The 24221-nt window shown below is 41.4% G+C and overlaps 1 protein-coding gene across 5 annotated transcripts in view; it reads left to right on the top strand.

The window, feature by feature from the left end:
* The window catches only part of SERTAD2 (SERTA domain containing 2), a 76606-nt gene that overhangs the window by 518 nt on the left and 51867 nt on the right, over nucleotides 1–24221 (top strand). For 2 of the 5 annotated variants that reach the window (XM_057383403.1, XM_057383401.1), the window contains exon 1: nucleotides 1369–1540. The exons of the other annotated variants lie outside the window; for them this stretch is intronic. The gene's annotated coding sequence lies outside the window, so the exon portion shown is untranslated. Of the gene's footprint in view, nucleotides 1–1368; nucleotides 1541–24221 lie in introns of those variants that run through there. 5 annotated transcript variants of the gene reach the window in all.

The raw sequence follows: 24221 nt of genomic DNA, 5'->3' as shown, positions 1-24221 counted from the left end.
AAAAAAAAAAAAAAAATAGATACAACCCCGCGGCGTCGTTGCCAACTTCTAAATGCGTGTCGTGCTGCCGGTGATTGTAATTTTGGTTTTATTCTGGGTTTTTTCCCCGCCCTGGTTGAGGCTGTGGTGATGGGTAACGTGAGGGTATCCCGAAAGCCGCCCGTGTCGARCAACCCTCTCCATGCCAGGCTCTGGCCACTGTCCGTCCTGGAAAAGCGGGGRAACCCTCCTTTTGTATTTCTAGATGCTCCATCCTCCTCCCCACCCTGTCATTCCTGGATGTTTCGCTATTACCTGGGCTTCACCCGCCGTGGCAGGAACATGCGTGTTTGGAAGGGGGAAGCCGTGGTCCGCAGCGGGGAGTTTTGGTGTGTCTTGGTGCTTGATGTGAAATGGTTATGTGTCTGTTTCACTGCTATTGATTTTTTCTTTTTTCCTCCCCTCTCCTTAATGTATTTTTAGAAACGCGAATGTGGTGTATGTTCCTGTGTGCTGTACGTACAGAACAGCTAAAATAAAACAGAGGCATGGAAAACCCCAGCAAATACAGCAGCGTTTCCATGCACAGGGAGTCCAAAGCCTCAGTGCTCTGCTGGGTTTATTTATTAATATTAATTGCTCGATCTTTGTAATTTATATCACATGGAAACTGATTGCTGAATTGAAGGGTTACCAAACCTCACGAGCTCCAAAATCATCTTTCTCAGGCATCTGAAAAATAAATCTGCAGAACTTCTGTTGAGAGGAAAGGCCAGCATCATTCTGGGAATTCTCCACATGAAGTTTCTCTTTCTAAWGGCAAGCACTCTTGTAAATAAGTCCTAATAAAGTATGGCTTTACTCAGTGAGTACTCAAGTGCACACAGAAGATAAGTGAATTTCTAGATGAAATGAAATCTTTACTAAATCTTGTCTTACTTTCATCTATAAAGAGAGGGAAGCAAGTAAAAATAAATCAATTGTGGGATTGACATCAAATAGAAAATCAGTCCTTTTCCCRAAGAGTAACTTGCCCAACAGAATCTGAAAACTTCCTAAATTTTGTCTTTATGGGAACGGGTCCTTCATCTGTGGTCTGTTGAATAAATGTGAGGTGGGCCTGTTTTTTTCTGGAGTTTAGCACCAGTGTAACTTCRTTAACAGAGTGGATTTGCATTAGTGTGAAGAGTAATCAAGAAACTCATGTTTTCAGAAAGGCCCCTGTAGTAATGACGTGACTGAGCTGTGATTCCTTCCCTCACCAGACCCAATTACACCGCCCTTACTCACTCTGAGTAGTCCTTTACTGCGCAAGTGCTCCCTGTGATGCTTGTGTGACTCCTTGTGTGCTACAGTGCCAATCTGGGTGAGGTAGAGTGGCGCTTATTTTTTTTATAACTCTTTTATTCCCTTTCCTTGAAATGAGAATGTGTTGGATAACTGTTTTTCCTTGGGCAATGAAGAAAACTTCTGAGGATTAAATGTAAATCTGCTTTGTTAAGTGACYGTACCAAAACCCTCCCCCGTTTGAGACTTCTGTGCTGCCAGGTGAAACGGGCAGGTAAGTTTTTGGTGTGTTTAGCTTTGCCTTGTTGCTAAGGAAAGTAGGAAAAAGATGGTTGAAAAGAATTATCTTCTCCTGAAATTCYTCTGTTCCTGTGGGACTCCATACCTATATGTGGTGTTCAAGTTAGAGTTGTTTCTCTAATTCCCCTCTGTCTTTAGAACSGCACCCTCCCCCCCAAACATTCACACCGCATTGTTTAAATGTTTGCTATTGAAATCACTGGCAGAAGGATCAGGCCCTCGGTTGGTTTTCTTTGAAAAAGTTGATAATRACTTGGGTGCGATGTTGTAAAAAGATAATATTATCTTCTGTGTCCATAGCTCAGATCCACTGTCTTACTACAATCTCAGAAAAAAAAAGCTCTATGGTAAGCAGCCTGTGAAGAAAATRCGTCTAACAAAGCAGAATTGTCTTCTGCCTTTCTATACTTACTTAAAAATCTCTTCAAAGTTTGCTTGATACTCTTTCAGAACAAGACAGGATCCCTTCATGTTTGTTTCATGTTTTCACTTCCTTGTATGACTGTGTTCATTGCTAAGCCTTTGTGTCACTGATTGAGATGTTATTGTAATTAACATTAATTATGCAAACTAGATTGTTTTTAGAGGCTCTCCAACTCTGTATTGATAYTGTCAACTTGTTTGTTGAACAAAAATCCACGCATTTCACCATTCTCAGAGGAGATATATTAACTTGGAATTGGTTTATCTATCTATGGGAAACCATAGCAAAATCAAGTTATATTAGTTCAAATGGCACATTGAACCTTGATGGATGTGGTGAATAGAGTATGACTGGATCTGAAATATCAAGGCAGGATGAACAGAGGGAGCAGGGAAGGGGATTCAAAGTACAGGCATTTGGGAAGGGTGTTTACACTGCAGAGTTCCATTACATTCTTTCCAGATAGACARTGCTAGATTAATTGGGCCAAATTCTGCAGTCTCTAATTGAACAAAACTCTCGCTAAAATATATTGGAGCTGTCTGCTTGGTTATGAACTGCTGAATTTGTTTGAGAAATGGAGAAAAATGGCAGAGTTTACTTCACAAATTATTTAGGAATTTTTTTTATTTTAGACTTGGAGAAGATGCCTTCCTTAAGTTTGATTTAGAAGGTGTTCCAGGGTTGAGTTTTTTTTTAAAGAAAAACATAATAAAAATACCTTTGAAATATACATCCCTGTACCAATGGTAAAATTTTATATTTTTTCACAATGTTAATTGCAGTGACATCCACAAGAGTCTCCATGTCTGATTCTGAATCGCCCTCTTGAAACACTTCTGAGCTGAGAAGGTCTTYGGACTTCTCTCACTAGAAGTTGTAATTGTTGCAATATTTATATGTTGTATTCTTATGTACTCTTAAGAAGAAAAAGAAATAGAGTTGGGGAGAGTTTAAATGGGAATTGGTTGTCATGATATCAGATCTGAAAATATATGCAGACTGGCAGATTATTCCCTGTCTTAAAAATCAAGGCTCTCTAACTTCCCATTTAAATAAGCAAAATTTGGTTTGCAGTTTGCTTTGGGTAATGAAAGAGAGATTTTTTTGTTTCTACTTTTGGTGCAGTGGTCCTCTGGAAAGTTAGAAACAGCGCCCTGGGGCTCAGCGAAGTGGAGGGTGTRTAATTATATGGGAAGGCTCCACAGCACCAGTGAATTAGCATTAGCAGCTGAGTGAGTTTGTTAAGCTGTAGAGATGGCATTATGGAAATCAATAAAATGCTGATTTCTTTTTCTTTTTGCAGATTCCATGTTAAAAAGAAAAGATGATATTTGTTTGTCTGCCTTTCATGTAGGCTTGCCAAACCATTAGTTGATTTGAAAAGGCAGGTTTTTCAGTTCAGGCAATCAGTAGTCAGGTTTGTTTTGTTTTGCTTTTTTWAAACTCTTTTAAATCYTTATTTATTAGATTGTCTTCCAGAAATCACACTAACRTCCTGGCCTGCAAGTGGCTTCATGTGTTTCTGTTTTTCAGCAGAGGAAAGAGGGAAGGTCACTTATTTTTCTCACTACATGCTGGTGTGGCATTGTTGTCACCCAAATGCTCTATGTTCCTGACATTCCTGTTTCTGCTTCAAATTAAATTCTCCCAAGTGTTTGGAGGGTTCTTATGTGATGCACTGAAATCCACARTCAAAATAAAAGAGAAATAGTGACCTTAACTGTTTTCAGAGCTGTGAGTCAGGAGGAATGATATTAAGCACTGTAAGATCTGTAATATGCGTTGGCCTTTATTTCTTTGTCTGAAAGCTTCTCCTGCTTTTATAGCAGAAAGACAAGTACCCAGATCATTCATCACACTGAGCACTTACAGAGACATGACAGACCGACAGCCTTATGTTGCACACTGTGGAACGTGTACGATGCATTAGGTTCTGATGATCTATATAAAACATTTTAATTGGGAGGAACTGTAAATGGGAACGGCTGTCTTCTGATCCAAGAGCTTCACTTTTTCTCCTCTCCTTCCTGATGGAAATTAAACTTAAGTTTATGATCAAATGATTTTATTTGAATGTAGCTGTATGCTATGACTCTTGATGAAATAATTTATTCATGCTAAGATACACTCAGGATTTTGGGGAACCCGGAACCACTCTCTGCCTTTGTGGTGGATGCTAATTTGGTGGACTTTCTGGAACTAGGAAGGTCCAACACTGCGGCTTCTTCAGGGACGCTGCAGCTAGCAGCGTCTGTTTTGGGGCATGTGAGCAGCTTATGTGACTGAGCTCAGATATCATGAGGCTCGTGGAGCATGTTCTTGTATGAAGAGAAACAGTTCAGAATGCTGGGTTTATGATGCAGACAGCACCAAAGGTTGGCAACTTGGAAAATTAATGCTGTGGTTCACGTCGCCATTTCAGAGGGAATTCTGATGGAAGCATGGTCCCAGCAAACTCACCAGTCTGGCTGCACAGATAAAATAGCAGCCTTACTCTTATCTCTTTGGTAACCCAAACCTGTTTGCTGATAAACGGGCAAAATTATGTTTATAGTCTCCCTATGCTTTGTTTCTGCTAATCTCTAATTAAGTAGATCCAGGGAAGGCCAGCATGGTGCTTTTAGTGCTCAACTACAGCTTAGAAATGAAACTCTGCTTTCTAATGATTACAAGCAGGTGAAGTGACAGGAAGGGCAGGGATGTTGGAGTAATGTGATACYCAATTAAATTCCTGATTCTCTAAAATATTTACCCATAGCTGTAGTGATCCACAGTACTTCATATCTGGCACTGGCCCTGAGTGTCCAGTTAAGCACAGTTAAAAAGCAAAGAAATGCAGGGGGGAAAAAAGAAAAAAGGATGAAGAGATCATGGCTGAACCAGAACAAAACCCCTTTACTCCTTCCATTTGAAATAGGGAGGAATCGCTGGAAATAACGAGGGTAAAGTCCCTCACAACTGCAAAATTACTGTAGTGACTCTGAAAAAGCAGGTTCTAGACAGAGAAAGAATTGTAGTCACTCTATGGTCTTGCCATAAACTATTAGTAATGTGGTTARAGGATTGGTTGTGAGAACAAGTGCACTGAGAGCTTGGATTCTTTTTCTTAAAAAGTGTAAGTCTATATTCRTATATTTTCTGTGGGGCAGAATAAAATACTGTTTGTTGGATTACCCAATTTCAATATTGTTATTGAAAAAAAAACCCCTCACCCTGTTTTCCATCTGTCAGATGAAGTCAGATATTCCTGTGGATGYCTTTTTCTCTTRTTTTGTTTCCTTCCTTYCATCTAAGTATCTTTTCATCATCTGCTTTCCTTCTTTCTATCCTACTGAATTCCTTTTTTGTTGTAGTTTTGATTCCCTCTGCTTCTTTACAGATATTTTTGTCCCATTCATTTTTRTTCCTTCTAGTCTTAATCAACTACCAGTGTTGCTGCTTGCCTATAGAATCTCAAGGTCCATGTTGAGGTGTGGCATGGCCGAAGAAATTGAGGTCAGGATCAGGGTCTCTTGAGTATCATGCACCAAACAAGTGTGTTTGTATATGTTAAAGGTACCGAAATATTCTTTTAAAAAATCTAACAAGATCTATAAAGTTAAAAAAGCTAATATTTGTTTTGAGATGCAATGTGAGAACTAAGGTGTAAAATGAGATAGGTAAAGATGCAGCTTTTTTAAGAGAGCCTTTAAACTATTAAACATTTTTAAAGGAATAYATCACTTCTTTGCTGAACCTACTCAGCTGAAGGAAGGTGAGTGGTCCTYCTTCCTGAGAGAGGGAACAAATCTRATYRTAACTTTCTAAACAGAGCTGAGGTCTTTAGGCCTGGTAGTAGTGATGGTTGTTGCCTGATATCAAGTGAAAGAAGTAGTGGCAGATGTGTGGTGGGAAAATGCCCAGGAACAGGCATTCAGCCAATCCAAGGAGGCTGTTTTAACTGTCCTTTGATTTGGAATATTCTTAWTTTATTCTGTTTTCAGGCATTTCAGTGCATATTCTAGAAAAGGCAGTTTCTGTCTTTTCAGATTGGCAGATTTTTGTAGCRTGCCTACCTTGAAAAATCCAAAAGAGAGAGGGGGTAAAAAAAGTAAATCTCAGGTACAGTTTTCTACTATCACTCCTGCCATGTTCAGAATGATACCTCATCTTGTTCTTTCCCTTGTTCAGAATAAAAGCTGTGACAATCTATTTCTTTTGCTGTGGTAATCCCTTGCCCAAATGTCCTGGTAGCATAATTTGATTGTGGTGCTTGGACAGCTGTCATAAGTAACAAAGCAACAGTAATAGTTGTTACAAACAACAATATAATCCAAGAAATCCAGAGTTAAAGTGCTTACAGCAGTGACTAATTGCATGCTAGAGAATATTACTGTGTCTTCCTGATTGAAGTCTCTCATTGGCCAAGGCAGACTTGCAGATGAGTTTTTAACATGCTATTGAACAAGATGGTAGTGTTCTGTGTTTAAAATTGCTCGTTGTTGTGGGGTTTTTTTTATTGCCTCTCCCCAGTGTGGGGTTCAGAACCTCCTTACTAGTTTTATGGGAARACCACAGGTCCAGATTCCTTCTGGAACTTTTACAGCATGAGGGATCAAACTGTGGAAGGATTTTTTCAAGAGCTGCTAAAGTAGCCTGTGCTCCTTACTCAAGAAAAGTTAAGAATCCTTATAATCGCTTGGGCTTTTCTGTGTTTTTTGTTTTATTTTTTCTTTTYCTTTTGCTTTTCTTTCCCACTTGAACCCTGATGCTGAAGGAGCTGAAGCAATTACCCAGCCCATCTTACATCTTCCCATTCACAAGAAGTTGGGGTAAAAAAGGAGGTCTGCACTGGACATCAGATATTCTCTCTAGCCCCTTTATCACCCCTAAGTCACAGTACTTCAGCCTGAAAAACAGCAGAGAAAAAAATTCCTCCTTGAACACTTTTTCCTTGCTTTAATGAGAGATTTTTACAAAGAAAGGAAGTAGTGTAGGAGAAGCACCCTTTAGGAAATGGTCACCACCACAGGGATGCTGCTGAAAAAGATTGCCAAATCCTCCCAGACTCTGCACCAGGCTCTTTGAAAGGCACCTATGAAATAAAGAACCCATATAGCCAGGGTGCATGTATRTTTCTGAAGATTGTGCTGGATTTCTGCCATGCCACAAACCTGATTAGAATAATTTATAATAAAAAGTGAAGCATGGATTCCAGAAATGGATAATGTGATGGGGGAAAAGAGGGAGGTGAGCAGCAGAGAAAGCAAATCTGAAGGTTTTCCTGGTTTGTGGATGTACCCCAAAGTGTGGATTTACTGCCACTGTCTGYTGGAAGAAGCTACATTCCTAATTTCTGATGTCAGAGATGACTGTTATATGCTTGGCTTCATATCCATATTGTGCACTGCTGTTTGTTTATTTATTTGCRGTAGGACTCGGGATATTTCAGGTACTTTCCAGATACTTACAGGTAATTTCTGCTCCAAGGACTTCACAAATCAGAGAGGCCAGAAGAAAGTAAATGGATGGGAATTTACRAGTTAGTACTGAGAAGCAGAACAAGATTCACAGAATGGAGGGCCCTTGAGAGGAGTGCAAGTGTGTGGGAGAGGTGCTGTGCAGGTAAGGTAGGGAGGAGGATAACTGCAGTGGCCTCCAGGAAAGAAACAAGCACTTGGTGTGTCTGGAAAGAAAAAAAACAGATCCTTTTGCTTTGTTTCTCTATTGCAAGTCAGTCTGTGGTCAGAGCTCCCAGCTCCTGATCCCTCTCTTGGATCCTTTCCCCCRTATTTGTCATTGTGTGATGTGGTGGCTTTGTAACTGGAGTTATTCTGTCCTGTTCTGTGCAGAGAAATGCTGTGGAAATGGGAAAGCAGGGGAATGAGGCACGTGAGGTGTGTGCATGCAATATGAGGCTTGACATGGCTGGTGAGGAGTAGCATCGGGGTTTTGCACAAGCATTCTTTGGGGCACRAAGAGTCATCTTCTTCAATTCAATTTCTTTGCTGTGATTAAGGCCCTGAGCATGCCTGTAATGTGAAACAGAAAACATAAAGAAAATGTTTTCTCTTCAGCCATCATTCTAGCCTGCTTATGTGTGTATGAATCATTCCTCCTCCATCTGGAAGGATGAGATGCAGAGCTCTTTTCTGAGGAGGTATCTAAAGTACATCCTCATAGCAGCCAGCAATTGGCATGACAAAAGGGTTATAGCAAGTGSCTGGCACTTTTCCCATCCATCTTGCCACTGGAAACTTAATGCTTTTGCAATGTGCTTGTTCTTCAGGCACCAGYGTGCAGAGCCAGTCCTTGGGACATGCAAACGGAGCAGTTGCATGTTGTTTGCTTCTGTCTGTGGGACCTCCTCAGCAGCCCAAAAACTGGGAAGAAGGAATAGCACTGATAAAATGTTCTCCTTTATTTAAGCATGACATGGAGTGGATGAGAACAGTGGGGTACTCGTGGAACATCCCCAGGTGTGGGAAGATGAGCAGCAAGGCATTTGGCACTGCCAGTGTAGCATCAAGTGTGGAACAAGACTTTGTTTTGGTTTTGACCTTGTATGCTCTGCACAGAACAAGGAAAAACTTCGTTTTTGAGTGCACAAGGAAAAAATTTTACAAATTATTTTTAAAAATGTCATCTGTTGTTCATGTAAACTGTCTTGTATGTATTCTTTCACTCGATTTGCAAGAAGGCCAAGKCCCTGAGTCAATTAACTTAGTCCTAAGTGTTCCTATGATATCAAGAAAGGGTTTTATTGTGCTTTTTTTTTTTTTGTAGAGCAGTGTTTAATGTGGTGTCACAACAGGCAGTAGAAAGAAGGGCCTCTTAATCTCACTGCTCTGCTTTAACAACTCTATTGTTACCTTACTCTTTTGCTGGCCACAACTGGGAATGTCCTGGTCTTGCAGCAGTGGCCAGCTCTGTATGTAGTTCAAACCTAAGTGTAGAAACTGGATGTTCTTCTGCTGAAGCTCCTTGGGGCACTCTTGCAACTCACCAAATGCATGTGCCCGTGAGAATGGACATGTCTTTGTTGCTTCCTTCTTTTGAAGGRTGGTTGGAGAAGAGGTCGAGGAGAGTCCAGGTTTCACTGTCTGCCCTTAGGGTCTTTGGTGCAGTTATGAGCTTGTGTTTTGGACCAGTTGTTCTCAGAGCTGGGACCAGTGGTTTTTCCTCCCTCTCTGCTCCCCATTGCTGCTCTGCTTTTTAACCAGTGTCTGTTTTGCAACACAGGCTCATTCCTGCTGCAGGAGCTGACAGTCAYCTCTCCATCTCACACAGGATAGTCTGGAGGTTTAGGGCACTGCTCCTGCAAGACCTCAGGTGATTTGGATCATAGTGGGAACGGCAGGGAAGAAATCATCAGTCTGCCTTATTGGAGAGTGCTAAGCCCTGTTCTGCTGCACGGAGAATACAGGCTGCTTAATGCCATGTATATGAAACACCAGGTTTTTGAAGGACAGGTTCGTGTCTTAGTGTGTGGATGGAGAACCCCCCTTTCTGCTTCTTTGCAGAGGGCGAGTTTAAGATGCAGCCCTATTCTTAGCATCTCTTATGAGCTGACTCTACACAGTGACATGCTGACTTCAGGAGTTCCAGATGCCCTGTTCCCTGGTGTGCTTTGGGTTTGGGGAGAGGGAGGTAGCTGGTGGGTCTGTAAGCTCTCTGCAGCAGAGCTCCTGTTCTGAGGTGAGAACAGCTGCGCCCTTTTCCTTTGGAGCTGTTGTGAATGCAGGCAAGCACTGTGAAACCCTCATGTTCCACTGAAGCTGAATGCTCTGTATACACCTTGTTCTTGGGGGTGCTCTGCATCTGGGAYGTGAAACGTTGTCCTAGAAGAGAGTGACACACTCTTGTGTATTAGGGCACAGTGTTGCACTTTGTATCTGGGGAGAGCTTTTCTTCTACTATGTCTCAGGCTTCTGTGTTCATTTTTTTTTTTTCTTTCTGATACATGATAGCCCGAGAAGACCCTCCAGGCAGGGATGCTTTGTTACTTTCTTTAGCTTCGTAATTGCTGTTTATACTATAGTGCAATRAACACAATTAGCATTTTTGGCTTATTTCAGGGTACGTGCTTGCATGTGAAAAAGATTGGGTATGTTAACTCTACAATCTTTCTTACCTGTGCCTGAGATATTATCTGATTATGATACATAACAGCCACGGAAAGGAAATAACACTCCCTATACTTTTGGGAAATATTTCAGTACYTTGGCTACAGTATGCAGTACGGTGGTAACAGGGATGAGGGGTGTTTCAAAGTCTCTTGCTTTGAAAACTGGCTTCTGGATCCTGCAGAGCTCAGGCAGCAGGTGGAGGATGCTCACATTGCACACTTCACCTGCAGTGTCTGGTTGGAACATGCTCAYTGTGTATAAATTCAGCTCTGCTTTTCTCTGTGTCATGGGTCAGAGTTTACAGTCTGGGGACCYCTGAGGCAGCAGAACTGCTGTGCCATGTGTGTGTGAATGCGCTCAGCAGGTGTGTTTTGTCCTGTAAAGCGTTCAGTATTTTCCAGCCCGAGTCAGCTGTGGCTATTTCCACTTGTTGAGAGGCTGAAGACCGGGCTCTCATGACATAAATTGTGCCCAAGGCTCTGTGCTTGAAGGCCAGGAGTCAGATGGAAGCAAATAAAAGATACAGTGACTTTAGGTGCAATTTAGGACATGTGAATCTGGCTCCTCCTCTCCTGAAATRCCAGTGTGCCAGAAACATCTGAGGGAGGAAACTACTAGTGAACAGGCCAGGCCAGTGACTGTATTTCACTTTCCAGAGTATTTCTAAACAACCAAACTAAACTTCCCACCTTTAACCAATTTGAATTCTCAAGCCAATCCCTTCAATATTAGGCAGAGCAAAGAAGCTGATCCAGGCAGTGCTGCTTATTCCTGGAAAGTGCTACTTATTCCTGACATCTCACTTTACCTTCTGGAGGGGAGGGGGAGAGGCCAGGATCTGTGCTAGTATGTGTTGTTTTCTGGCTGTGAGGAGTTTGTTGTGCATTCTTTTGTTTCTTCCATCTTACATGAAATTTGAAAGCCTGCTTTGCAGCCATGGCTTAGAAGGATTAGTCAATGCTCTGCTACCCATCAGCACCAGATAGATCCGATGCTGAATGAGGGAGAATTTTGGGTTCTCAGGCAGGGATTCTGAGGTTGCTTTGCAGCCTTCTGAGCATGCTGAGCTGTGGGGAACTGAGCCCTCTCAGGCTTGCTGGTGGCCACAGAATGTGATCTCTCCCTATGTTAGCCCTGGTAATCTCTGACTATCAATCATCCTCTTCTCGTTTGGAAGAACTTTGACTTAATGAGAGATACATCAGCTTGAGTAATTTCTATTTGAAGATACTAAGCTCTGTGAATACTGAAGAATATCRTATCCTAAGCTTTTGAGCACTTCTGAGTGTAATGCAGTGCTGTTCTTGGAATGATTTGTTTCAACTATAGGGCCAGTTTAAATAGAACTGTTTAAGTGTATGTTGCTGATCATCATACATCAAAAAGTGAARTTCAGTGAATAATGAGTTACCACRGGGCACCACAATGAGATAAGAACTCATCATCGCTTTGCGATAAATGGCAATGTCATTAAAAGAAAAAAAGACTTTTTGTCTCTAAGCTTAATTGGAAAAGCCAGAAATCTTGAGTGGMGATTGTTAGCATGCTGACCAATTGAAGTGTTTTGTAATGAGAGCAAATTTATGTGTGCAGAGGGTGTCCAAGATTTTGATTGCTGCATGAGACACATGGGATATTTTCCTATGTATGCCTTTTGTGTAGATAAGTGACAGTACCTGATTTCTGGTCCTGGAGGGCAAATGTGCTACCTTATTATTGAACAGCTTTCCAAGATGCAGCAATTGTCATTAAAACTCAGCAGAGGACCGTGGAGCTGTATTTGGCAGGTGGGGACWTATTTTATTCCTAAACTTTTAATGGCAATAACTTGCAGTTATGTCATGCTGTAGTTTTAAAGTGTGCAAGGCAGTTTGACTCATTTATGTTCTCATTCAGGTTTCTAATGTGAACACAGGAGCAGCTGCTTTTTTGGGATTGCTGATAATATGGAATACAGTGAGGATGGCCAGTCCTTGGTGTGTACAGGGGTATGAGGCAATCACTCTTTCACTGCCTTTTGTAGGAAAGCCACAATGCTTGAATTTCCCTGTCTGCACAATGTGGTTCCACCCTGCAGTTTATAAAGAATTTTAAGTAGAAAAAATTTAAGAGAAATGATATGCAAGATCCATGTCACTTTTCTTCCCTTTGTGGTGCTTACTTTAAGTTATTGCTTTTAGCAAATAGAATCATTGTATCGCTGTGGTCTCGGGGATAGTTAGCAGGACACCACAATCTGCCCATCTGCAGCTCTGCTGGARAGGTCTCATCTGCAGGAGCCCTTGTTTGCTCTTAAGGATGAAATGCAATTGAGCATCTGGTGAAGTCTGCTCCATGGTAGAAATTAACTATAAATATATGCTTGGGGATTTTTTCATCATTAGTCTTAAATTGGTTATTTCCTACCAGTTGTAGGACTCTGAATAACTTCTTTTTTTTCTACGATAAGAAAAAAATCAGTTTGGTGGGMAAATACAATGCTGCAGATAAGATGTGGCAACAATAACTCTTGAAGAGTAGTGTGAGAAATAAGACAACTTCCTGTTGTGTTCCTGATTTTTTTTTTCCCTAATTACATGGAGTTGGAAGAATGAGCTGGTAGGATATGAATGTTGCCATCCAATAATAAGAGTTGTGGCCATCGGTGCCATGCAAGCATGAAGCTTGAAGAGACTGTGATGTTTTGGGGACAGACAGGAATAATTCAGGCCTGCATATGGCTTTTTCTGGTAAAGAGAGGTAAGTTGAGGGAATGTCTGTAAAGGTTAAGCCCAAAGCTGGGATTGTGCTCCCTATTCCAGTTAAACCAATATGTAAACAAACCAGTTCACTGGATGTTCCCATTAATTTGGGCTGCTAACCTTTCCAGTTTTTCTAGCTTGTGATTTGAGCAGAATGAGCCAGTAGGAAAAATGACAGTCTGGAACTGGCTTGGCTAGTCTCTGGCTCTCCCCAGAAAGCCAGTTCCTTTTCTATCACCAAAATGGGGACTGGCTTCATAGCTTTTGTTCAGGACACCTGAGACTCTGTGGCAAGATAATCTGCCACTGCCTAGAAAATGACAGCAAGGAAAAACTTCCAGTCCTTTGCCAGCTCCTTCTGCATCTCTCTACCTGCTTTCTYCACTGTACAAATGGTATAGCAGCTGTGGCTTGAAAATCCCTGGGGAATTTAACTGTGTCCAGCCCTGGCACCTTTRCAGGCACAGGCACAGGCAGCAGAAGCTGTGCATGGGGACAGTGTCACGTCTGTGCTGGGCACGCTGCTCTGTCTGTGCCTCCTTCCAGCACAACCACACTGCACAGAGCAGGCTGGCCTCTGGGAAGACGAGTTGTGACATTTTTCTGGCCTGAGGCCTTCAGGCCTGTGATGACCTTGAGCCTCTTGTCCCTGAAGAAGGGAGTGCCATGAGGAAGCCTTTCCTTTTTAACAGGGAACCCAAACTTGGGTTACTGAGGGATCTCTGGGACAAGTTGAAGTAGGTTTTCCACTGTGTGTGTGAGAGGGGGAGTTGCAAGGAGAAGGAGACTGCCTACTCAGTACAGCATTTAATTTGATTGTGTAACTCCACTGCAGCATGCTCATGACGTGTGTTTCTGACTTCACCAAGAACCACTGAAGTTACAAAGCCCCTCCGTGTCCTCTCTGTTCCAGGAAGTCCAGAYGAGCTTCTGCTAAGCAGTCAACAAGTTCACAGAGTCCCTTTGGTGTTTTGATGCTTGTGGAAAGAATAGTTGGCAGTRGAARTAATTTTCTGGCTTTTGTTGCTGTGACCAAAAAAAAAAAAAAAAAAGCTTTCTTGACCTGCAATGATGCCAAGGCTGTGGTCAGGCTGGAGAATGCAGCCAGTGGGCTTTCCCTGATGCCTTCTGTTTCTGGAAAGATATTTTATTAGTATTAAAGTAAACCTTAACCTTCCATGGGATCTCCTGATTGAATTCAGAGGTCTGTAGCTCAGATCTGAGTGCTGCTTTCTACTCAGGCTCATTTCACCATCAATTTTTATATGGCTCTGCATGGGAAAGTAGTAGGAATTTGGATGTTCTGTATGCTCACCCATCACTCCATGCTTTTGTATGCTGCCTGTGTATCAGTGGMTACAGCTGGAATGCTTGCCTACCAAAAGTGTTTCCTTTTTGCCTTTGATATTGCTAGAAGCTGTTCTCAACTGCACTTTGCCAGACAAAATAAAATGAAACCTGTGAATTCCAAACCTCAAGATTTACTGTAGGCTGCGGTGGGAGAAATGGACACATTACAAACTCTCAGAAAGTTGTTTGAATACTATGTGAAGAATACTATCCAGGAAAGGGGTATCCCTGCTTCTTTAGAGAGAACGAGAGATCAACAGAGACCATTTTCTCTAGCCTTATGTAGCAGTGTAAAAACCATTCATGGGAATTTTATTTTTGACTAGTTAGCAAGTTGGGGAGTAGCAATAGAAGTGATTAGAGCTGTGATTRACTGTGTTGCTTTTGATCTTGTGCCTGAATCAAAAAAGTGGATTGGTGTGACCTGAAAGATGAAAAATTTCTTTTGCTTACATGAAAAATTAAGATTTTGGGTAATCCTAAACCCAAGTATTTTGGATTGTCTTAAGTCCTTTAGGTTAAAGAGTGATTGGAAAACTGTTTTCTAGTTTCAGGGAAACAAGAATCTTAATGGCTGTTCATTGAATTCAAATTGATTTTTTCAGACCTTTTGAATCCACGTTTTGCTGTGTATAACCTGRGAGAGGGAAAGGGAGCTGCAGTCCCCCCAAAGTTTCTGCTGTATCATGAGRATRGAATCACAAYTGTTCAGCTCCCTTTTTGAAAGCARTGCTGCACACACCTCTGAAATAGTTCTCCAGACCAAAAAACTTCCCATCATTGATAACAGACAGACAAAACTGAACATCAGTCACAGTGAGAAATAGAGCTGGGTTGTTTGTTTCCAAAGAGCACTGTGCATGTGGAAGGCAAGTGAAAATTATTCCCTAATGAAAAAGCAGTAAAATTGCTGAAGAGCTCAGCTAAACAAAGGTCAAATTGCAATTTGAATGGAGACAGAGGCTAAACCTATTTGCAATACATACAGAGTGCAGTGTAAAATGTAGGTGGCCAACCCAAGGAATATTATCATGCATAGATAATACATGTATGTGTAGATAATACATGCAATCCTACCTTCTGAAAGCCTGTCATCAGAACAAATTCCAAAGCATGGCATGCACACAGGAGTTCAAAAAGATGCTGCAGAACATAATACCAAGATCACCACCGAAGAAACTGAGTAGTTTTTCAAGAATACAAGAGGCATGTCAAGGAATAGTGGATTAAGGAAGTTGTGTGAAATACTGATAGGAGTCCTGGCATCCCAACAGAGTATATGATCCGTGCTGCATTCCTTTTTTCCCTGAGACATGAAGCAAAAGGTGACTGTGTTAAAAGTGAGGGTTGACAATTCAAAAATGTAGTTTTGAACCGAGTTTTTAACATATGGTTCTGGTGGAAAGAAACAAATGCTATTTTGAACTGTTGTCCGTATACAGAAGGTCTAGATGAGGCCACCTTGAGAGTGTGGTTACATGGGGAAGGTACAGAGATGAGGAGGCTTCCAAAAGAGGAAATTGTGTCTAGACTTCAAAATGCCAGTTCTCAGTTTTGTTTTAGGTGGTGATATCCTGTCTGGTATGTTTGAGGAGAAATAATTGAGAGGAAGCAGTCAGTAACATGTAAGGAGGTGCTGTGTGTCATTTCAGAGTAAAGTTCCCAAACTTTTATATTGAAAATTGTCACTGACGCTCAAAATTTGTCACAACTAGAAAGACAGCATGTATTTTTTTGTTTGATAGAGGGGGCCAGCTGTGATGAGAGGTGTTCTTGTGAAGGCTGTCTGCAGGGTCTTGACTGACTTGCATACTTGTAGTCATTGCACCTTCTTCATACTTTTTTATGTTAAGGGTTAAGTATTTTGTTTTCTTTTATGTTTTAGCTGTCTTGGGGTTTGGAATGGACATGCTGATTCTCAGCTTGTTTTTTTATAGGTAGCTTGATAAATATAAGTAAAATATAGAACATTTATAGGGTAAAGTTCACTGTTTCTGGTAGTTCAAATTAAGTTTCYCCAGTTTTGCATATTTTCTGTGTGTACTGTGCCTCTGATATTGAGAGGGGGATCTCAAACTCTGTACTTCCCTAAACGAAGRGGAAAACAATTATTTATATTGTTTGTGGTTAACCTACAGAGCACTATTAATGGTCTGTAAAACCTTCAATAGAAACTTTTGAAAAACTATTTAAACTTGCAAGAAAAGTTTCATGGGAAGATGGGACAAGATAGAGTTAAAACCATCAGGAGGGTGAGTTGCTGTATAGATGAAGATCCTTTTGTACTACATTCATGGGAAGTAAGAAGGCAGAGGAGTTGTGTTTAGGTGCTGGGGGGAAGAAGCCATTAAGTGGAACCAAAAATCTTCAGTACTGTTAATTCTTTCACTCAGATGACAGTGGCAGTCCACGCTTGGATGCAAATACTGGAAACTTCACCTGAGGTGCCAATAATTGYTTTTTGTATTCCTCAAATTCAAATATGCTGGAGTGTTTTCCCAGGCAGAAATTACAGTGTAATACTTAAAACTTGAAATGGAACCTTACAGCCATTGAAGTAATTATATTTGTACCATAGAAAAACCRTGCTGAAAACAGGATTTGATGCCATTATGTAATGTGTCCTTTTACAGAGACTAACATAAATGAACAATTGTTACAAAAAAGGCACACATGGTTGGATTTTTTTTTTCCTGTGGACTATTAATGGTTTAGAATATTTTGATACAGAAAATTCAATTAATTAATTGTATTTTACATTGATCCAGGGCTTGCATAGTCTTAGAAGAGGAAGGCAATGCAGTTACTCAAAAAAAACTTATATAATCTTGTAAAACTTAGCTGTTTCTTCTGTCAAGTGTTCAAATTTTCACCTCAATCCTTTTATGGATTGACAGGCATTAGGGTTTTTTAAACATTATTTGACTGTGTAAACCTCTTTGCAGGGATTTTAGGAGTATCCTAAGCTTTTCATTATGTTTTCGTCCATACTGTGATAGTTCTTACAAGAAAACTGGCAGTGTTTCCCTCTCCCTCTTTTCAATTTCTCGGAGAAGTGCTGCATTCATTTTTTTTCCAATGTTGTTTTTATTTCTCATATCCCCGTGGAAAATAAAAGCCAGTGGCTTTTCCCCCACATTTGTGTGTGTCCACAAGCAGACACGCGTGCACACTCTTCGCCTGCACGCAAGCACACACAAGGAATTCTTGCTTGTGCACAGCCAAAAAGGGGCTGGACATGGCTGTCTTCAGCTCAGTGGAAATTGGCACCATCCCATCTCCAGTAAACAACAGCCTGACGTCAGCTCACACAGCGGTGATAGCAGCAGAACTTGAGAGATTTTTCAACTGGCCGAGCTGTTGAAAGGCTATCGCTGGGTTTGATAATCTCTGGCTGCACTTGAGAGGAATTGGTGCAAAGGTGGGGAGAGGAATGGCTGGTTAATGACAGAAATAATAGAGCAATTCCTGATAACTTCATACGGGGTGCAGAGGTGATTTTTAAGTCTTACACCAAAGGATATTTTGATTCCCAGATCATCAGCTGCAGTTGTACTCTYCAGGTTCTGAAATCCTGGCTGCTCTGTAGAATTCACATTCGTGCCCTGTTGGAAGTTGGAGAACAATTAAAGTGCTGTAGAACAGTCAATCAAGCAGATGATGAAATTTGACTTTGTTAATGTGTTGAATTAAGCACTTCCATTGCAATTTCAATTCCTGATGTTTGCTTTGTTCAGTTGTAGATGTAGTCCAAAGAACCTGAGCCTGGCAATGCTAAGGTTTTTACTGGTTTCAGTATATTCCATTGCTATTAGTAGGATATAAGTTATTTAGGSAGATCACAACACCCAGAAAAGGTTTATTGAAAGATACTTGATTTTTCATCATTATCAAGTTAAGCTAGAATAAAGGGACTATTTTGTGGTACTGGATTCAGACAAGGTCTTCAGAAAAGTAGCTATTCTACTTGAAACTACTTCAAGTAGTATTTTCTTGAAATGCTATGAACTCCTTGTCTGCCAAGTTAGTGAAGACTTGAATTTCTGAAACAGAGCCACTATGACTTAAATTTAATTACAGCTGGTTCTCCTCRTAACCCGACAGTTGAAAGAGACTTTTCTATTGTTCGGTACTACTGCTGAAAACACATTTCCATTATGAACTTAGAGTCCTCCTATGCCAAAATCAACAGTTAAAAATGAATGGTTTGCTCTGGTAACAGGAAAAACAAACATGAAAATCATTGTGTTGTGTGACAGAAAATCAGAATGTTAAAGAAGTTGATAAACCTACCAGAATAACTATTTGATGGGCTGTTCTTGAATCAAAGGCACTTCCAAGCAAGTATTCAAAGATATAAATAATAGCGCATCAACTTCTGCTTTGTTTCTTGTATGGCTGCAAAGATAGCAAAAAGTTCATACTCCATTTAGGTCCTGTCACCAGGGATTTAAGAGTTTTGTGAAATCCTGGAAAGGAATGTGAATATCTGCCAATATTAACATTTTCTAATGTACACATTTTTACATCTGCTTTTAGGGTACATTCAGACTAGGTTAATCATAAAATCTGTCTTAGTAGGGAGGGACAAGAATGCAAGAGGGAAAGAAAAATTGAACTCTTTCTAGGGCTGTGTCTGTCCTAGTAGTAGTTTTTGAGCCTTTTGAACAAATCTGATGGAGATGCACCAGTCTCAAAAGTTCAGAAATTTTTTCACAAAGTGAGGACCGGACTGAGCCCATATTTTTTGATTAAGTCATAGGCATCAAAAGCAGGTATGGGATAGATCTGTACCTCTGATGATGATACAGCTGGAATTGCTGATCTTGCATAAGGGGAGGGTGAGCAGCAGGTCTTGAAAAGCCAGGGAAGTCCTGGCTTTCTGTGAGTCTGACTGCCCTTGGAGACTCGTGTGGCTGCTTGACATCCTGCTCCCCAGAGGGGCTGGCATGTGGCAGGGCCTGGCTGTGCTTGATTTATGAGAAAAGCTCAGGACAATTTTAGAAGAGACCAAAAGCCAAGCTGTCAGAAAGCTTGCAGTAGCAGAAGAGTTGACAGCACAGGTAAGGAATTTGTTCAAAAGGAGTTGGCTGGAGCAAAACTCTCAGASTTCTTACACTTCAGGGCCCACAAGCGACTCCAGTATCACAAGCCTGGCCCTGTGCAAATGTGAACTTGCCAGTGTGTAAGAAAAGAGCAGAGCTCTTCARCTGTCCTTCCCAGGCAGGTGTGACACAGGCTGGGCAGTGTGACCTGTGTACAAAGTTTGGAACAAGTTGCCTTAGGTCTGCCCATTACCTCTTTCCTTCTCTGTGTCTGGTGGCAGCTCTGAGACAGTGCCTTCCCTGCCACCTGCCTCCTTTTCTGGACTTGTACCTGAAGAGGGGAAATTMGGACTTGTAGCTCTGCAAAACTCTTACAAGTGGCTGTAGCTGAGCAGGGGTCTCATCCTAGGTTGCTTCAGAAGTACTGAGTACTTGTCACAACCCCCAGCAGAACTTCCCCTTCCAAAAATCATCCCAGCAGCTCACCAGGGTGGTTAATGTCTCAGCTGCAGCCTCCCTGAAGATCTGTTGTGACTGGGAGGGGACGTGCAGTAGGAAAGGTCCTTTATGTTGTTTGTTGTTTTTTCTTGCCTTCCTGACTGTCTCTCATCTTGTTTAACCAGCCTGCTGCTGCCCTAAATAGGGAGATGAGGTGATGGGAAAGGCCTGTGCACTTTTCTCTGCCTCTGAGTGGGTAACATTTGCATTTGCTGCCAGTGGTAGGAGTTAGCCAGAACTGCTCACRCTAGCCTTGACCTAACCCACCAGTCAGAGACGTGTTGTAGCATGTTTCYTCTTGCTGGAAACCTGCAGAATGGCTTTTTGGATACTCAGCCCTGCTTGTCTCTGCATGTATCAAAGTCTGCTGGATGGCTGCTGAGGTTGTGATTCACTTTGTATGGAGAGATGTTACATTTGGCTTTAGTGTGGCCAGGTATCCAAMAATACAGAATTTTAATCCGTTGGAAAAGATTTTGAATTTGCTTTAGCGTTTATGGAGGAATGCTGTAAAAAGGCTCCCAAAATGACTGGTTTGCTATCAAGGTGTAATTTTGGAATGGCATTGCATCTTGGAAAGARTTATCCTTCCTCAAAGATTCAGAAACATCTTGTGGTCAGCCCCTTCAAAGTAATATTGCAAGGCTTCTAAAGAAATGATGCTGAAGGCATCCTTTTGTGCTTCGATTTTGGGTCCTTGCAGGTTGATATTTTCAAGATTTCTGTGTGGCATGAAGAGCTAAAAACCAAAAGAAAAAATAGTAAAGCTGAAGTTCTTATTTAAYTGCTTCTGAGTAGTTGGAAATGCTGCATGTTCCTGCTCTCAMCCCTTCTATCCTCCTGAAATGTTACAACTTTTCTGAATAGTAAAGAATTGTAAGGATGGCCTTTCCTTGTGCTTGATCACAATGTGGGATGCAATGCACAAACAGCTCTGGACAAGACTGAGGGAGGGAGGATTTTTAGCAGCCTTTGCCACGGGAGCCTTTCAAGAGCTGCTCCCAGACCTGTTCTGTGTCTGCTGCAGCACACACATCAATGGGTGTAATGAGGCACAAGGCAGTCCTCAGTGGATTTTGGGSATTTGGGGTTTTCTTGTTTAAGACACTCCTATGAAGTGAAGGAGCAGAATAAYTCTGCAACTCACATTGACTTTATCTAAACCCAAAAACCCCAAGAACATTTTCCAGGCATRGTTTCCTGCCTTGGCCAAGTGCTCATGTCTTACCAGTATAAAATGTGGGTTTCCAACTGAAGAGACCAGCAAGACCAAAAAGGAGGRAGGCACGGTGATCCTGATTCATAGCTTAGAGAATGGCTTGCTTCTTCCTTCTTTGTTTTTCTCTTTAATTATTTCTCCCTGGTGGGCAGGGAGTCCTATKGAGCATGTGATGCCTTTGCATCCTCCCTTGCTCATATCTCATTGACCAGGAGATCAGTCCCACCCACGGGGATCCCAAAGTTCCCCATAGTCATTTCCTTAGAATGGAAAGGTTCTCGCTGTTGGTCATATTAAGGGTTGTGCCAAGGACAGGAAACTTACAGATTTCTTGTTGGCAATGCCATGAAAGCCCAGTGGAGAGGAAGAAATCAAGAAAAGCAGAGCAGAGGGTGGGATAGACTGATGAGCTGGAGAAATTGGACTTTTATGGATCTACCCTAAGCAGAAGAGAGMTTTGTGTGCTATTTGGACAGTCAGGTTAAACACACAGCCCTCTCTGTTTAGCTCCATGGTACTGGTGCCCTCCATTGAAGCCCCCCCAGTTTTTTCTGTGCAAATGCCCTGTGGATTTTTTTTTCACCTGAAATAAAATAGATAGATAGTTTTTTTCACCTGAAATAAAATAGGGTGAAAAAAAAAGACAACAAAATAAACACACCCCAACACAAAAAAAAAAATAAATTCTTGCAACTGAAATGTTTGTTTCTACCACTAAAAAACTCATTTTTCTCATTGCTACAGTAATGTGTTGATTTGAAATGGCTGAGTGGCTTTAATTATAATACCGATTTTATTTTCCTTTCTGGTAGCAATAATTGCCAAGCAATGGCATGCCGACAAAGACGGCTTTGAATGAGCAGCAATCCCGAGAGGTGCCGTCCTGCTCCCTCCCCTCCCCGAGCCCCATCTCCCAACTCCTGACAAAGAAAACAAGTCGCTGCCTCTTCAAGACTTTTCTTGTCCTTTCTGTTCGTGACAGGCGTAAGTGTTAGTAACATCTGCTGGCCCGAGCTCGCTTCCTCCTGCTGTGCCGGGCTCTGGCAGGGCCGTGCAGAGGAGCCAGGACGCTGTGCCAAGCACGGAGCGTGGCTTTTCCAAGCCCGGCCTGAATTRAGCGGAGCTGTGCCCGCAATAGCCGGGCACGGGCTCCGTGCGCCTGGCAGGGTCTGCTCCGCTCCTCCTGCCTTCTCTCACAAGTGGCGGGGMTGTTGGCTTTTTCTCCTTGTGGATAATGAATGTTATTTTAAGCAAAATAGCCAAGGGGGATAAACAGATCAACATGTGAGTTCTGAAAATATTTTCTATGAGCTTTGACTTAGAAAGTTACGATAAATGAGACATYGCAGAGAACGATCTTCTTTCAGAGTTTATTCTTTAACTTGTTTCTGCCTTTCAACAATGTTTTGTGATTCGTTAGTTGGGGTTTTTGTGTTTTTTGTCCCTTTGCTCTGTTAAGTTTCCTTGATGGTGGCAGTATTTTCCAGAGCAACCTGAAGGGAAAGTATATTCATATATAATGTACAGGGACATGGAATCTGTAAAGATAGATGCAGACCCTGCTTTATTTTGTAATTGTTTCAGAGTTGCTAGCTTTCCCTTTGGATGGAATAGGCAAAAAGTATTTTTGTTTATTTTGCTTTTTTTAAGTAAGGCATAGGGTTTTTCTGCTAAGACTGGTTGGGTGAATACTTTTATTTTTTTCATCAAATTAAAAAATAAATTAAAGGAATATGTGGATATTTGGTCTATTTCATGTCACATGTGAGGTCAATGGGAAAAAATTATGTGCATCTAGGAGTAATATTTATCTCAGACTTGTCAACCCCTAACAAGTAGTGATCTTGCATCTCAGTCTTGGGTTGGCAGTAATGTGACRCTGTGCTTCAGATCTGTTTTTTGGGGGACGGATGGGGAGTTCCTGATGCTCTTTTATGGGCAATTTCCTGATGTGAGAATTTTTAAAGACTCTTGTAATGATTTTTCTGGAGATTTTTTTTTTTTTTCTTACAACATCAAAAGGTAACCTGAATTTATACTATCCTATACTTCACTGCAGTCAGCCTTACAGAATAATCTTCCTTCTAAGTGCACAGGGAGTGTGTGTGGCAATGGTCCTGGAGCCTTCAGGCAGCTGCAGCAGAAAAGRACTTCCGTGGTTTGCTTTTGCTTTCTCTTCCTGTCTCCTCCATTTTCATATGTTTTTGAGAAGGCTGAGTTTCTGATGRACTACCTAGTGCAACATCAGGGGAAAGTGAAACGGTGTTTTGAGGCTTGTTTTGTTAGTTCTTTTGGTTTTCATGYAGAGCTTCATCAAAGCCACTGTTCTTTGATATTAAAAACAACCCAGTGGATGGATAAATTAAGAAATTCAGTCGATAAAAATTAAAACCTGAACTTTATCTGTAGGAAATACTAATGAGAGAGAAGATGAGTGTGTCTCCCCTTCAGCCCTGCCCCCTGCAAAATGCCAAKCATCATCACTCTGGCATCATTTAGAAGTAACTTTGTAGTACTTCTAAGTAGCTGAAAGTGAAAAGATTAGAAATCAGGTTGATGATACAGTTTCTTTTSAAATGCTTTCTCTAAATGTTTAATACTTTGTCCCTGAGGAAGTCCCATTATTAAAACTGCGTGACTATGAAATCACCTTGACTCTGCGGGGGAGATATTTGAGAGTTCTGGGGATTTTCCTCATCTGACTCTTAGAGTTTCCTTTTTTTTTTGCAAGGATTACAAAGGTTTTTTTGTGAAGCATGTCCCTCTCAGACATCATCTCCAGTCAAGTCAAATTGATAGGGGTGGCAGGAATTACCCCATGTACACAAGGTATGTAAACCAAATCATATTATTCACTGAGGTTTGCTGTGAGATTTTCCCAAAGGATTTTAGAGCTTGTTCACAAATAAATGCTGAAGAAGAGTTTCTGTGCTCTCCAAGTACCTTTCTCCACATATGACATTAACAACACAAACAAAAATAACTCAACAGTGCATACTTTTAATTGGCTTAATGACAGAAACCCTAACCCACTTTGCAACGATAGATACATGTAGAGTGGAACTGTTCCTCTCTCCTCTGCCACAGCCTGGCATGGGGTGGGATGTGGCAGCTGTGTGAYAGCACGACAGCACACAAGGCATTGGGATGAAAAGAGGGAGAATTTCACTGTGCCCTGTAGAAACAGCAAAGAACTTAACCCAAAACAGAAGCTGATCAAGACATGAAGGTTTAACAGTTGGCTGACTGGGAAGTTTCATTTCTCTG

Source organism: Malurus melanocephalus, unplaced genomic scaffold, assembly GCF_030028575.1.
Source record: "Malurus melanocephalus ecotype Western Australia unplaced genomic scaffold, MMel_1.1 scaffold_630, whole genome shotgun sequence".
In the NCBI taxonomy this organism is placed as follows: domain Eukaryota; kingdom Metazoa; phylum Chordata; class Aves; order Passeriformes; family Maluridae; genus Malurus; species Malurus melanocephalus.
This window is presented reverse-complemented; position numbering and strand designations above follow the sequence as displayed.